Source organism: Capra hircus, chromosome 16 (genome assembly GCF_001704415.2).
Source record: "Capra hircus breed San Clemente chromosome 16, ASM170441v1, whole genome shotgun sequence".
Lineage (NCBI taxonomy): Eukaryota > Metazoa > Chordata > Mammalia > Artiodactyla > Bovidae > Capra > Capra hircus.
This window is the reverse complement of record NC_030823.1, coordinates 26,166,789-26,183,885: the sequence shown is the minus strand read 5'-3', so window position 1 is coordinate 26,183,885 and position 17,097 is coordinate 26,166,789. Positions and strand designations below refer to the sequence as shown.

The window sequence follows — 17,097 nt, the reverse complement described above, 5'->3', positions numbered from 1 at the left end:
CACCTTCATCCAACACCAGAGGGCCCTTCGCCTCCTCTGTGCTCCTCACTCCTCAGCCTGGCACTTTCCGATGTCTGTTCTTACATCTATTTTTGTTATGCCCTTCTTGAAAGCACCTAGTTGCCCAGTCAGGCCCCTAAAATTAAAACCACGTGAGACCTTCGAGGCCCAGTGCTGTAACTTCCAACACAAACTTGAAAGTTACCCAGAGTGGCAGGGAGTCTGGAGGGACTGGAATGCTCTGGGGTCTCACACTGCTGTTGAATGTGCACGTTTTTTAAAAGGTGATAAGAACCCTTCTAAACAGCCAGCTTTCTTACCAACAGTCTCACAGTCCTTTGTGGGGTTTGAAATATTATGATAGATGGAACTGAATTAAGACTAAAGGAGAGAAAATGATGAAGCATGAGCAGTAAGGTATGGGCGTTTGGAGCTCTTCACTTATTCTACAAACGTTTATGATTGTCTATTATATGTAGGCACTGCAGACCCTGGAGAGAAAAACCTATATAGGCCCTGCCTTCCAGAAGCATCTAGCAGGGAAAACATAAACTGACATAAATATATAAACATATGAAATATGCATATACATCTACATTATATGTGTAATATAATATATAATAACAATCCATACAAAGTTCTATGAGGACTATGTCCAGGGAGGTTTATATATATATTTTTTTTTTATTATGGTAAAAGTTCCATAATATAAAACATACTATTTTAACCATAAAGTGAAGTGAAAGTCGCTCAGTCGTGTCCAACTCTCTATGACCCCATGGACTACACAGTCCATGGAATTCTCCAGGCCAGAATACTGGAGTACGTAGCTTTTCCCTTCTCCAGGGGATCTTCCCAACCCAGGGATTGAACCCAGGTCTCCAACATTGCAGGCGGATTCTTTGACAGCTGAGCCACAAGGGAAGCCCAAGAATACTGGAGTGGGTAGCCTATTCCTTCTCCAGCGGATCTTCCCAACCCAGGAATCGAACCAGGGTCTCCTGCATTGCAGGCAGATTCTTTTCCAGCTGAACTACCAGGGAAGCCCATTTTAACTATAGCTAACTCAACTGACTTCCTACTTTTGCATTCCAGTCCCCTATAATGAAAAGGACATCTTTTGGGGGTGTTAATTCTAAAAGGTCTTGTAGGTCTTCATAGAACCGTTCAACTTCAGCTTCTTCAGCATTACTGGTTGGGGCATAGACTTGGATTACTGTGATAATGAATGGTTTGCCTTGGAAATGGACAGAGATCATTCTGTCATTTTTGAGATTGCATCCAAGTACTACATCCAAGACTCTTTTGTTGACCATGATGGCTACTCCATTTCTTCTGAGGGATTCCTGCCCGCAGTAGTAGATATAATGGTCATCTGAGTTAAATTCACCCATTCCAGTCCATTTTAGTTCGCTGATTCCTAGAATGTCGACGTTCATTCTTTCCATCTCTTGTTTGACCACTTCCAATTTGCCTTGATTCACGGACCTGACATTCCAGGTTCCTATGCAATATTGCCCTTTATAGCATTGGACTTTGCTTCTACCACCAGTCACATCCACAGCTGGGTATTGTTTTTGCTTTGGCTCCATCCCTTCATTCTTTCTGGAGTTATTTCTCCACTGATCTCCAGTAGCATATTGGGCACCTACTGACCTGGGGAGTTCCTCTTTCAGTATCCTATCATTTTGCCCTTTCATACTGTTCATGGGGTTCTCAAGGTAAGAATACTGAAGTGGTTTGCCATTCCCTTCTCCAGTGGACCAGAGACTGCAGCCATGAAATTAAAAGACGTTTACTCCTTGGAAGAAAAGTTATGACCAACCTAGATAGCATAGTCGAAAGCAGAGACATTACTTTGCCGACTAAGGTCCGTCTAGTCAAGGCTATGGTTTTTCCAATAGTCATGTATGGATGTGAGAGTTGGACTGTGAAGAAGGCTGAGTGCCGAAGAATTGATGCTTTTGAACTGTGGTATTGGAGAAGACTCTTGAGAGTCCCTTGGACTGCAAGGAGATCCAACCAGTCCATTCTGAAGGAGATCAGCCCTGGGATTTCTTTGGAAAGAATGATGCTAAAGCTGAAACTCCAGTACTTCAGCCACCTCATGCGAAGAGTTGACTCATTGGAAAAGACTGTGATGCTGGGAGAGATTGAGGGCAGGAGGAGACGGGGACGACAGAGGATGAGATGGCTGGATGGCATCACTGACTTGATGGACATGAGTCTGAGTGAACTCCAGGAGTTGGTGATGGACAGGGAGGCCTGGCGTGCTGCGATTCATGGGGTCGCAAAGGGTCGGACACGACTGAGCAACTGAACTGAACTGAACTGAATTGAGTTCAGTGCCACTAAGTACACTCACATTGTTATGCAACTCTCTCCATCATCCACCTTCCGAGTTTTTCATCTTCCTAAACTGAAATTCTATTGCTATTAAACACTAAGTCCTCATTCCCCCCTCCTCACCCCCCATTCCCGGCCCCTGGGATCTACCAAAGTACTTTCTGACTCTTTTAATTTGACTATTCTAGGTTATCTCGTATAAGTGGAATCAAACAATACTTGTCTGCAGTTAATGCATATTGGAAAGAAAGTGAAAGTCTTAGTCATTCAGTCATATCCAACTCTTTGCAACCCAATGGACTGTAGCCTGCCAGGCTCCTTTGTCAATGGAATTCTCCAGGCAAGAATACTGGAGTGGGTAGCCATTCCTCTCCAGAGGATCTTCCCAACCCAGGGATCGAACCTGGGTCTCCTGCATTGCAGGCAGATTCTTTATCATCTGAGCTATCAGAGAAGCCCCAATGGATATTCGAATGTATTTTTAAGGTTAACTTGGTATATGTCCTACAAACAGATTGCACCTTCTTCCCCCTCCCCACATCATGCTACACTATAGGTTCTCGTTAGTTATTTATTTTACACATAGTAATGTACAGTTTTGAGAGTGAGCATAGCTTGTCTGCTCTAGTCTGAGTGGGCAAGAAAGGTTTGCCTGGGAGTGACCTTCGAGCTCATGCCAAGTAGAAGCTGTGGCCTCTCGGCTAACACTCCCCCTGCTTCACTTCCTCTCCAGCACCAGGACCGGAAGCCTGAGGCTGCATTTTGCACACTCCCTCGCCAGCTGGTTCTGCCAGTGGAAGGCAGTGGGAGGAGACTGAAAAGTGGATGAAAGGAAGAAGTGATCCTTTTTCCCGGTTCCGCTGGCAGCGTCAGCAAGAGCCGCAGCTGCTGCTGCGAAGTCATTTCGGTCGTGTCCGACTTTGTGCAACCCCATAGACGGCAGCCCACCAGGCTTCCCTGTCCCTGGGATTCTCCAGGCAAGAACACTGGAGTGGGTTGCCATTTCCTTCTCCAATGCATGAAAGTGAAAAGTGAAAGTGAATTCGCGCAGTCGTGTCCGACACTTAGTGACCCCATGGACTGCAGCCCACCAGGCTCCTCCGTCCATGGGACTTTCCAGGCGAGAGTACTGGAGTGGGGCGCCACTGGCAGCAGAGGCAGTGACAAAAGCAGCGGCGGCGGTGGCAGTGGTGACGGCAGCAGCAGCAGGAGCGAGGGAGGGCTCTGCGGCTCCTGCTCTGGAGGCCGGTTCAGAACAGCGGCGCAGCGAGGGACGCCATGTTCACGTTGTGCAGCCTCCTTAGCGGTGGATGGCCAGTGGCCTCCTCAAATGATCCGTTTTTGCTGTTCCACTGTCCCAACACCTTTGTTACCAATTTCCTGGGTTAAATTCCCTCTGTTTAAAAAACCAAGAGTAGTTTTTGCTTCTCCAACCAAACTCATGCTCGGCTTCTAAAACAGCCCCAGGAAACTGACTCAAAAACAGGTATCTGGATTGGTCATCTGAGCGATCTTGGCTTGAATGCAGTGATTACCTCAGTGCCAGTGAGAAGTTGGGATGCTAGTCTCCATGGTACACAGCAGCAAATGGTGAGTTAAATTTTCACCATTGGCCACTTGGGAGGAAGTGCTTATGGGAGGTGAGGCTTGAGGAGACCAAGTGGTGGCTGTAAGTAACTATTTTGGTAGGAACAATGATTAGAAAGGCTCTGGATGAGCTGGCTGCTTTCTGAACACACTGATGAGTTTGATGGGGAAAAAAAAAAAAGACCATTCTAGGGCTTTACTATCTTAGCTAATGTCAGGATTGAAAAGTGAAAAGTGTTAACCACTCAGTCATGTCCAGCTCTTTGCAGACCCCATGGACTATAACCTACCAGGCTTCTCTATCCAGTATTCTCCAGGCAAGAATACTGGAGTGGGTAACCATTCCCTTCCTTCTCCAGGGGATCTTCCTGTCCCAGGAATCAAACCTGGGTCTCCTGCATTGCAGGAGGATTCTTTACCGTCTGAGCTAACAGGGAAGGCCAATGTCAGGGTTAGAGAACCGTGAAGTTTCTATTACAGCAAAAGAGAACCTCTTGTCTTATAGCCACGGAGCCAATCAAGCAAAAACATCAGAGCTCAAATTCAGTCCTGTTGGCTGCAGAATTACAATGAATAGATTCACCAGGTCTCTAATGTGACCTCTGAGTCTATAATCAACCAATAAAGTCATGGCTCTAGGTCTTGGATACAGAGGTGAACAAGACCAACACCACTTTCACCCTTAGAGAAGTCTGGGCAAAGATCTGGAGGAAAGCCCTTCTAGGGAGAGGGAACAGCAAGTGCAAGGACCTGAAATGAAGCCAGCTTGGTTTGTACGAGAGACAGAAAAAAAGGCCATTGTGGCTGCAGTGAAGTGAATGTGGAGGGAAAGTAGTGAGAGAGGCAACAGTCAGGTCTGGCAAGGCCATGGTGAAGATTTGTTTTATTCTGGTTTAATAAAATTCGCATGGAAGTTCAAGAAGGTGCAATATGGCAATACAATTTTGACTCCAAGCCCCTGGGTCAGCAGACACCCCACAGCCCCCAAGAAGACTGTCATTACTTCATATGCCAGCTACAAGTTCAAGGGTCCTGAGGCCACCCACACTTCTGAACACCTGGCTAAAAATTCAGGAGGTTCTATGACTCCCTCAGGTTCAATTTTACCAGAACAACTGACAGAACTCAGGCGAGCACTAGACTTACACTTGCAGTTTTATTATAAAAGATACGAATCAGGATCAGTCAAATGAAGAGACACATAGGGTGTGGACTAGGAGCATCCCAGGGAATAAGGATGAGTCACCCTCCCAGCACATGGATGTGTTTACCAACCACTGATGCTCATCTAAGCCTTGGGGTCCAGAGCTTCCAGGTCCAAATGACTCCCATCCAGAGCCAGCTCATTAGCATAAATGATCAAGACCCACCATGAATAACAATAGCGTTTTTATCACCTGGGAAATTCTAAGGTGTTTTAGAAGCACCAAGCCAGGAACCTGGGACGAAGACCAAAGAAATTCTTTATTATACAACCACAGGAGAGTGTCATAATCTGAGTTAACTTTTAGAAGGAGCATTAGAAGGAGCTGCTATATGGTCCTATACAAGAGAACACAAGACATGGAGCCTACAGTGACCTTCCAACCAGATGGTCTCTGGTTTGACACCTTGGCTGTCCCTGACTGCCTAGTTTTCCCTTGGTCCCTGTCCATTTCCAAACCTGGCTTTCCAGCTTCCCCATTGATTCTAAGAGCTACATAAGACCTTGAAGTAACTAGTCTGCTTAAATAAACCGGAGTTGGTTTCTGTTATTTTCTACCAAGCACCCTAAGCACTGCATGCTCTGTTTCTATCATTGGATTTCCAGTCTCTCTTCCACAAAGGAAAATGTGGTTGACCCTCAGTTCCTAAGTTCATATGTTCCAAATCTGAACACTCAGACTGCTTTTCAGTTTCATTTCCAAGTTCCTGGGAAAGAGAGTCTGATCATTTCATCCGGATCAGATATACTCTCTTAGTCCAATCATAGGTAGCTTAAAAGGCTCGGTTATGTAGTACAAACATCACCAGAGGGTGGCTAAAATTATTACAAGTAGACTAGATCTCCAAACATTGTTTCCTACATATAGATGGAATTTAGATAGCCAGGGAGAAAAAGTATGAATTGCAAGGAGAACATGAACTGATGATGCATAGCAGCTGGAATGGTTGTGGCATTTTCAAAGAACAGGAGAGATTCTGGCCAAATCACAGAAGAGGCATCTGATGAGAAGTGGAGGAGGCGTGGGCTTGGCTATGAAGGGGAGGTCCTATTATGGAGAATCTGGACACTTGGCAGAAAAGTTTCTACTTGTGAAGAAAATGGGAAACCACAGTTTTTCTTGGCTAAAGAAAGGTCTTATAAAAGTATTACCCCAATAGTAGCAGCAAGTTGGATGGGAGATGATGGTGACAGAGAGAGATACAAGTTTTTAAAAAATAGAATACACTCATTTACTCCGTATGGAAAAATGAGAGAAATAAATCACAATTATAAATCCAAAGTTGTTAATGAGAGAGAGCAGTAAATCTCAAACTTACAACTGATAGATGAATGTCCCATAAAAAAGAACAGCCAGCGGCACAATGTGTCCTTTCTGTGCTTGTTCCTGTGATGGTCCCTGCCTCTCAGGAGGTAATAGCATGACAGAGAACCATCAAATCTAATGAACAGCTCTTTTCTTTTTTAAGGGGGGTGGCAGGCGGGGGTGGGGGGGGGGTGGAAATCTTGCATTTTTGCTGACTCAACTCCATTCACCACTATGGGAAATTTATTTTTCATATGCACACAGAGCCTTTTTAAGAGCTTCTTCTCTCTCTTTCCTCTCATGTAATTTTTGTTCAGTTACCTCAGGAAAATGTCTCTTGCGCCCCCTTTTTCTCCATTTGTAAGTCAAAGAAAAATGACCCTAATCATGAATGATAAGTTTAAAGTAGTACTAGTGATATATCCATGTGAGGAAAAAGGAAGGCCCTACATTTGGGAGTGAAATGTAATGTCATCAAGAACCAATAGTAGCAAATTAGAAGGCCTGGGAAAGAGCCCAAATTTCCCTTCAGACTCTCCACTATAGTACCAATCTATATTTTCATCCTCCTTTAATGAAATCTATTTTTCCACAGGCATTATCATTTAGCAAGAATGAAAGCCTTTCTTCTTCAATTTTAAGGATGAGAGATTAAATTACTTACGTAAATGTTAATATTGCAGTGCAAACATTTTTTAAAACTAATTTTCCTTGCAAATATATGATATGGCATCAATGTTTTAAGCTTAAATGGCTTTACTGGGCCAGCCCGGGTACCTAGTTGCATTTATAATGACATTTTAGGGGAAAAATACATTATATCTTAAAACAAACAGACTCTCTTTGATTTCTGGAAATCTAGATTTTGAAAGTTGAACACTGTTTAACTCAACAAAAGATTCTCACGGGAAATACAAAGTTATATAATTATTTTATGTAGAGTAACGGAGAATTCCAGCATGCATGTTTGATGCATGTGACTTTCCTTTCTCAGCACTTGATGTTTTGGTAGGCAGCCAGTTCTTTATTTGTTGTTCTGAAGTTGTCATGATGAGTTCAGCTAGCTCACAGAGTGAAAAAAAAAAAAAAGATGAGCTGGAGGTATGAGTTTTGTTGCATGAGTTTTCTAAATATATTTATTGGTACTCCTTAAATTAGGCTCAAAGCTGGTTGTCTCTCTCAATTTAGAGCATCTTCCCACTTGCTTTAGCACCATCACGATCTCACTTTTATTGTCTGTATAACCAGATGCAGCTGCATTTATTTACATTTTTTAAATGAATGAAACTCTTAACTTGTTGACATATTGGAGAGTCTAAAAATGTCCCATTTAAAGTCATCCTCACAACTACATCCACATGGATGGCAGTTGAATTAGCCCCACTTTGTAGCAGAGTTGATTTTCAAGAGAAATGTTTACATGGAAATAAAGAATTTTGAAAGCCTTATTATTGGGTGACACAGAAGAAACTATTTTTGTTGCATTTCACGTTTCCAACTGAAATTTCAAGTCAAGGCCATGAGACAAAATCTACAGGAACAAAATGAAATGGGAGTACAGCTGCACTTCCGTTTCAGACTTCCCATAGACCACTTCTCCACCAACTAAATCACCTCCTTTTGAATTTCTGGCTCTGGTGAAAAAAGATCAAGAATTTTTTTTTTTTTTTTCCTTTTTAGCTGTGCTGGGTCTTAGTTGCAGCATGTGGAGTCTAGTTCCCTGACCAGGAATCAAACCTGGACCCCCTGCATTGGGCTGCAGAGTCTTAGCTGCTGGACCACCAGGAAAGTTCTAGATCAGGAATTCTGAAGCTATAATATATACTTCAACACCAGCCTCTCAGTGATCCACACTGTAGGATTTGCTTAGTATTCATTCATTTGCTCATATTTTCAGAGAACCCACTATGTATAGTCAAAGCTATGGTTTTTCCAGTAGTCAGGTATAGAGAGTTGGACCATAAAGAAGGCTGAGCACCAAAGAATTGATGCTTTAGAATTGTGGTGTTGGAGAAGACTCTTGAGAGTCCCTTGGACTGCAAAGAGATCCAACTAGTCAATCCTAAAGGAAATCAATCCTGAATATTCATTGGAAGGACTGATGCTGAAGCTGAAGCTCCAATACTTTGGCCACCTGATGGGAAGAACTGACTCATTAGAAAAGACCCTGATGCTGGGAATGATTGAAGGCAGTAGAAGGGGATGACAGAGGATGAGATGGTTGGATGGCATCACCGACTTGATGGACGTGAGTTTGGGAGTTGAGAGTTGGTGGGAGGGACAGGAAAGCTCTGAGAATTGGTGATGGACAGGAAAGCCTAGTGTATTGCAGTCCACAGTGTTGCAAAGAGTCAGACATAGCTGAACTAACTGACTAACACTATGTATGAAGGTGGCTCAGTGGTAAAGAATCTGCCTGCCAATTCAGGAGATGGAGGAGAATGTGGGTTCCATTCTGGGGTTCTATCCCTGGAGGAGGAAATGGCAACCCACTCCAGTATTCTTGCCTGGGAAATCCCACAGATAGAGGAACCTGGCAGGTTACAGTCCATGGAGTTGCAAGAGTCAAACATGACTTAGTGACTGAACATGCATACACGCTACATGTGAAGCTCTAAGGGATGGACACAGAAAGGAATAAGATTCAATGGCTGCCCTTGAGAAGCATACAATCTGGAGAGAAGACAACTAGCTATAATATAAAGCAATGTAAAAATAAGAACTATAGGAGAGGAGTAAGAAAAATACTATGGAAAGATGAAGTCAGGAATAATTGATTCCAACTAGGTGGCCCAAGAAAGGCTATGTGGAGATCTAGATTTGAATGGAAGCTAGGAAGATTCTGCAGACAGTATAAAAACACAGAGATCTGCATGACTCCTCTGGTGGTCTGGTAGTTAAGATTCCATGCTCCTAAGGCAGGGGGCATGGGTTCAATCCCTGGTTGGGGTTCTAAGATCCCACATGTTATGATGTGGTCAAAAGAAAATGCATAGAGGTTTGAATGGCAAATTCAGGGAAGGGTGAGGAGTGCAGTGTGACATGTGCAGGGCCAGAGACAGGCATAGTGGGTGAGGAAGCTGAAAAGACAGATCAGGGCTCAATCCTGGAGGGCCTTAAAGCTACAGACAGGAACTGAGCCAGATACTTAGACCAAGAAAGAGCCACTGAAGATATTGAGGGGGTAGAACTGTCTGACCTGTTTATAGGAAGATAACTCATCTGACAATGAAGAAAATGGACTGGAAATTTGATATGTCAAAAACCTACTGAAATAATTCAGAGAAGAGTTAAGTACTTAAATTAGAGTAGAACCAAGGTATTGGCATCACCAACTCAATGGACATGAGTTTGAGTAAACTCTGGGATTTGGTGATGGACAGGGAGGCCTGGTGTGCTGAGGTCCATGGGGTCGCAAAGAGTTGGACACGACTGAGCGACTGAACTGAACTGAACTGAAGGTATTGGGTGGATGATCACAAGCTAGAATTAAGATTGTGGGAAGAAATATCAATAACTTCAAGATATGCAGATGATACCACACTGACGGCAGAAAGCAAAGAGGAACTAAAGAGTCTCTTAATGATGGTGCAAGAGGAGAGTGAAAAAGTTGGCTTAAAACTCAACATTCGGAAAACTAAGATCATGGCATCTGGTCCCATCACTTGACAGCAAATAGATGGGGAAACAATGGAAACAGTGAGACTTTATTTTCTTGGGCTCCAAAATCACTGCAGATGGTGACTGCAGCCGTGAAATTAAAAGAAGCTTGCTCCTTGGAAGAAAAGATATGACCAACGTAGACACTATATTAAAAAGCAAAGACATTACTTTGCCAACAAAGGTCCATCTAGTCAAAGCTATGGTTTTTCTAGTAGTCATGTATGGATGTGAGAGTTGAACCACAAAGAAAGCTGGGCACCAAATAATTGATATGTTTGAACTGTGGTGTTGGAGAAGACTCTTGAGAGTCCCTTGGACTGCAAGGAGATCAAACCAGTCAATCCTAAAGGAAATCGAGCCTGAATATTCATTGGAAGGACTAATGCTGAAGCTGAAGCTCCAATACTTTGGCCACCTGATGGGAAGAGCTGATTCATTAGAAAAGGTCCTAATGCTGGGAAGGATTGAAGGCAGGAGGAGAAGGGGATGACAGAGGATGAGATGGTTGGATGGCATCACCAACTCAATGGACATGAGTTTGACCAAGCTCCAGGAGATAGTGAAGGACAGGGAAGCCTGGCACACTGTAGTCCATAGGGTCGCAAAGAATCAGACACAACTGAGTGACTGAACAGCAACACAGGTACCGATATGAGCGTTGGACCATAAAGAAAGCTGAGGGCCAAAGAATTGATGCTTTCAAATTGTGGTGCTGGAGAAGACTCTTGAGAGTCCCTTGGACTGCAAGGAGATCATACCAGTCAATCCTAAAGGAAATCAACCCAAATATTCATTGGAAGCACTGATGCTGAAACTGAAACTCCAATACTTCAGCCACCTAGTGCAAAAAACCAACTCATTGGATAAGACCATGGTGCTGGGAAAGACTGAAGGCAGGAGGGGAAGGGGATGACAGAGGATGAAATGGCTGGATGGAATCACTGACTCGATGCATATGAGTTTGAGCCAATTCCAGGAAACGGTGAGGAACATGGAGGCCTTGGGTGCTACTGTCCATAGGGTTACAAAGTGTTGGACATGACTTAGTGGTTGAACAACAACAATAATCAAAAGTTCTTAGAGATTCTTACTTACTGTTACTGTGACCACACCAAAAAAACTGAACATCGTCTCCCCTTAGTAATGGAAGTATGGTCCCAGCTTTCCTCCATATACTTGCCCATAAGAAATTCAGAAACATCTTCTACTGGCCAGTTAGGTACCAAAACCTACCACGTCCTTGAGACTCTCATGGGGTGAGTTAAGAAGGGAACAAACGCAGGAGTTTGGCAAAGCAGAAGTTGCAGACTTTTCCCTCTCAATTATCTGATTTCTGTTCTTAGATCTACCCCACTTCAGTTGATGAAATGAAGTCCCTATCGCTTATTGTGGGTGAAAATGATAATGACTAGCCATACACAATCCGTCAGGGTAGCTGAAATTGCTCAGGCATCTCCTTATACCCCCAACTAGATGGCTGTTATATAGTGACTGTTGTTATATACTTTTAACATATACAGTGCTTCATAGCTAAAGAGCATTCTTCCTTACACTGACTCATCTCCTTCTCACCACATTCTGGTAAGAAAGATACAATTTCATTCTCTTTGATTCTCACAGACAGAAATCTCTTGCAGATTTCTCTCAGGATTGCATTTGGGGCATCTTTTCATGTCCTTCTCTAGCTCATTTTCTCTATTAACTGGAATCCAGCTCACCTTCTTCCCCTTAGCACATGATTTTTTTTTTTTTTTTCTTTCTAACCTCATCCCTGGTCAGTATTTTCCTTCTGGCAATCCTTTCCTCCGAGCTAACAATCCACCATTATCTGTCCCATTTTTGTTAGGTTTCTCTCCCTCCGCCTCTGCCCCCATTGCCCTTGAGCTTTAAAAGAAATTGCATTAGAATTTAGCATTCAGAGACAGCTATTTCTCACATAAAAATAGGTGCCACCAAAATGCAAATAGGATCAAAATGGGGACTTTTATACCAGGCATATCCTTGGACGAGCAAATCAAAGCTGGGGGAAGGGTAGGCAGCGGAGAACTGGCTCCCTGCCCCCATCTGGCATGATCTCTGCACAGTCTCAGCCCCCATCTCTTCTTGAGAACCCACTCTCTAAACTGCTTCACCCTTCTTTGTAACCCAGGAAAGCTGACCTTTATAGGCTCCATGCCAGCTGCCCTCCAGCTTCTGGTTGGGTGAAGCAAACAGGTATCAGAGGATGGAAGAAGAGAATGAACAGATATGTATCCCCCTGGTTCCCTCCCTGCCATGCAGATCCTGTTAGACAACCACCTCCTATAGCCACAGCTACTGCCGTCCCTGGCTCTGGGGACTGTCCCTCCCTGACTCCTTTAGGTTAAGGGGTGGTAATGGCACCTTCCATTACGAACTGCAGTTAGGAGGAGTCATCCTTCATCATCCTTGTTAGTTTCCTTGGCCCTGTCCACCTTTGTGTTTCCCTTCATTAAACTCTCCCCAGTTAGCACACCTGAGGGTGACCCGCCAGACAGGGTCCCTTCACAGAGCACGTGGTGCTCAGCAACTCCCCATGCACTCCCCACAATGCTAGCAGCAGCTGCAAATACCGTAGCAATAAAGAATTAGCTAAGTTAACCCAACAGGGTACAACGACCTAGAGAAATGAATGTCAAGGCAGATAAACACTGGAGAAAGAAAAAATGTTTTCATTTCCTAGGGCTGCCATGATAAAGGACTACAAACTAGGTGGTTTAAACCAATAGCAATTCATTCTGTCACAGTTCTGGAAGCTAGAAGTCCAAAATCAAGGTGTCAGCAGGGCCATGCTTCCTCAAAAGGAAGGGGAGAACCCTTCCTTGCTTCTTCCAGGCTCAGGAATTGTTGAGGATCCTTGGTTTCCCTTGGCTTGAGCTGGAGCCCTTCAGTCTCTGCATCTGTCATCACGTGGCCTGCTCCTGTATGTCTCCACCTTCACTTGGCCTTTTCCTCATTTAGTCCCGGCCCAAATTCCCCTCTTCCATAAGGACATCAGTCAAGTTGAATTATGGCCCACCGTAATGGTTTCATTTTAACTTGATTACATCTACAAAGATCTGATATCCAAATAAGGTCCCATTCTGAGGTCCTAGGGGTGAAGATTTCAACATGTCTTTTTAGGGGACACAATTCAACCCATAGCAGATGGGTTCAGAAGTATATGACTGGGAGGGAGGTGGGAGAGGGGTTCATGTTTGGGAACGCATGTAAGAATTAAAGATTAAAAAAAATAATAATAAATAAAAATTAAAAAAAACAAAAAGAGAACCAAAAAAAAAAAAGAAGTATATGACTGCTTCACATTTCTAAAGAGACCAAAGCTGCAAGGCATGCTGCCTACAGCTGATTAGTACCTGCCAACACAGCACCTGTGCCTGCCTATAGGGCTCAGCATGGGGGACTTAAGACACCAGCCGCCTGGACTTGTTCTCTGCAAATTCAGTCCGACTTGTGAGCCAAAATATCAGCCCCTCTAATGAAGGTGTGAAAAGGTGAGAAATGTAATAGGTCATGTTTGTGAAAGACTTGAGGAAGCTCGAGGGGGATACGCTGTCTATGGTGATGATCTATAATCATAGGGCTATATTTAGACTCTTCCATTATAGAAAATGATACCACGTTTGCACTGGTCTTAACATGTTTATTTTCCTTAACGTTTTTGAGTCCATTACTGCTTCTTTCAAAGACACTAACTCGAGAAAAAGAATCTCTGTTCTGAGTCCACAGACTTGCTGCTTGGGTGTTCCAAGCTGGCAACTGGTATTTTTAACAGTTTTTTTTTTTTTTTTAATAGAATCAAGGGACAAAAGTCTGGTGACATCTTTAGATAGACTGAAAATCTAGAATTTTTAAATCTCAAACTATAAGCTACAAGTCTCCCTTGCTTGACCCTATAAAATCAACTCAGTGTTTCTCAACAAGCTTTACCACCCTAGAGCACTGTCCAAACTCCTCTACCCAGCATTTCAGATCCACAGTAGTCTCAAAATACCACGTGCACATCTTATATCCAATCATGTCATTCATTTTATTTATTTCTTCAGCAAATAATTTAGTCACTGACTATTTGCTTAGCAGGCATTGCAAACAGCAGGTTCAACTGTGTCTCCCAAAAAGATAATGCTGACGTTCCAACTGCACCAGGACCTGTAAGGGAACCATGCTGATTAGTCACTCAGTCGTGTCTGACTCTTTTAGGGACCCCATGGACTGCAGCCCTCCAGGCTCCTTTGTCCATGGGATTTCCCAGGCAACATCACTAGAGCAGGGGGCCATTTCTTTCTCCAGGGGATCTTTCTGACCCAAGGATCAAACGCAGATCTACTGCACTGGCAGACGGATTCTTTACCACTGAGTCACCTGAGAAGCCCAAAGGGAACTGTACCCAGTACCTGAAAATGTGATCTTACGAGGAAATAGGATCTTTGCAGGTATAATAGAGCTAAGATGAGGTCCTACTCTCACATACATCAAAAATAAACATATGGTTACCAAAGGGGAAGGTGAGAGGAGGGACAAATTGGAAATTTGGAATTAACAGATACACACTACTATATATAAAATTAACAAGGACCTACTGTACAGCACAGGGAACTATATTCAATATCTTGTAATAACCTATAATGGAAAAAAATCTGAAAAAGAATATGTGATTCACTTTGCTATATACCTCAAACATTGTAAATCAGCTTTGTTCAGTTGCTCAGTCATGTCCGACTCTTTGCGACCCCATGGACTGTAGCCTACCAGGCTCCTACGTCCATGAAACTTTCCAGGCAAGAGTACTGAAATGGGTTGCCATTTCTTTCTCCAGGGGATCTTCCCGACCCAGGGGTCGAACCCAGTTCTCCCACATTACAAGCAGATGCTTTACCATCTGAGCCACTAGGGAAGCCCAGTTATATATGAGGGAGGGAGTAAATGAGTGAAAGTCACTCAGTCGTGTCTGATTCTTTGTGATCCCATGCACTGTAGCCCACCAGTCTCCTCTGTCCATAGAATTCTCCAGGCAAGAATACTGGAGTGGGTCTGGGGATGCGCCCTGGAGGTGCCAGCCCGAGGCAGCTGGTTGTTGACCGATCCTGGCACCAGATCCAGCCCCCTAGGGGAAAACTTTGGGTGTTACCTGTTGTGCCAGGTGCACGGCACTGCGCAAGAGGAGATGCCATTTGAGTTCTCCATGAATGTTTGGAGGAGGAACGCCAGAGTTGCTGGCTGAAAGCTATCCAGGCAAAAGAAACATCCCCAGGATGGACTCTCTGGTTCTCTTCTTGCTCTGCCTGGCTTTGGTGCTGGTTGGTTTTGTGATGATCTGCATTAGCTCAAAAACCCATTACTTGCAAGGCCTAATCAGCTGAGGAGCACAAATATTTTCACATGTAATTCCTGAATGTCTTCAGAGAGCCATAAGAGTGCTTCATTACCTCTTCCATACAGGAAACTACACCTCCGTTATCCTGCATCTCATCTTGCAAGGGATGTGTGTGTGTGTTAGTCGCTCAGTCGTGCCCGACTCTTTGCGACCCCATGGACTGCAATCCACCAGGTTCTTCTGTCCATGAGATTTTCCAGGCAAGGATACTGGAGTGGGTTGCCATTTCCTTCTCCAGGGGATCTTCCTAACCCAGGGATCGAACCCGGGTCTCCTGCACCGCAGGCAAATTCTTTACCGACTGAGCTACAAGGGAAGGCCGGTCTTGCAAGGGATGGTTTATACCAAATATACCTGGGAAATATCCAGCCTCTGTCAAGAGCTGGAGATCTCTTTGTATTACATTTTTCTGCCTTATCTACTGCTGATTGTAAACCTGTTTTTTGTTTTTGTTTTGCCCTTAGTTGTGTAACCAACCCTGGTACCATAACAAAAGCAAACAAATTACTGTTCCTTTAAGTTTATGCATCCGATGAAGTGATGTTCCCAAAGAACAGGAGGTGCCCTACTTGTGAGTTCAGGAAACCAGCGCGGTCCAAGCACCGGGTGTGTAACCGGTGTGTGCACCAGTTTGACCATCACTGGTGGGCTGCCGTCTATAGGGTCGCACAGAGTCGGACACGACTGAAGTGACTTAGCAGCAGCAGTGTGTGAGTGAAAAACTGCATCGGGGCCTGGAACACCCGGTATTTCCTCTCCTACCTCTTGACGTTGAAAGTCTCCGCTGCCACCATGGCCGTGGTAAGCACCTGGTCCAGCTGGTGGTGATGTCAGACTTGTACCTGGAGACTTACATCGATGACCTCTGACGCTTGTAGGTTGTTGACCCTGTCTTCCTTATTCAGTACCTGTTCCTGACCTTCCCAAGGATCCTCTTCCTGGTGGGCTTTGTCGTGGTGCTGAGCTTCCTCCTGGGGAGCTACCTGTGCTTCTGTCTGTACCTGACCACCACCAACCAGATCACTAACAAGCGGTACAAAGGCGACTGAGCCGGGGCCAGCACCGCCGCCACATGGCCAGGCCCCCATCAGCAGAGCCCCAGGCTTACCAGGACAAACACTCCCGTGGGCACTGGGGCAACCTTCGAGAGATCTTTCTACCTGCTGCTGCATATTATGAGAGAAAGAAGAAATAAGGATGAGAAGAGTGCTGCTGCCTTTTAAATTAATAGTATACATTAATTTATAAATATGGATACTTTCTAAAAAATAAAAAAGAATACTGGAGTGGGTAGCCATTCCCTTCTCCAGGGGATCTCTTTACTGTGTGAGCCACCCAATATATATAAATTATATATATATATATATATACACATTCTTTTTCATAATAATCCTTACAGGCTATTACAAATTATTGAGTATAGTTCCCCGTGCTAAACACTAGGACCTTGTTGGACCTATTTTATATATATGTGTGTGTGTGTGTGCGTGTGTGTGTATTTCAATTCATCCTAATTTATTCCTCCCCAGCTTTCCCCTTCTGTAATCATAAGTTTGTTTTCTATGTCTGTGGGTCTATTTCTATTTTGTAAATAAGCTT

At 44.0% G+C, this 17,097-nt stretch overlaps 1 pseudogene; it reads left to right on the top strand.

Annotated features, from left to right (window-relative positions):
• LOC102186889 lies at positions 15,377-16,693 on the top strand (annotated as a pseudogene).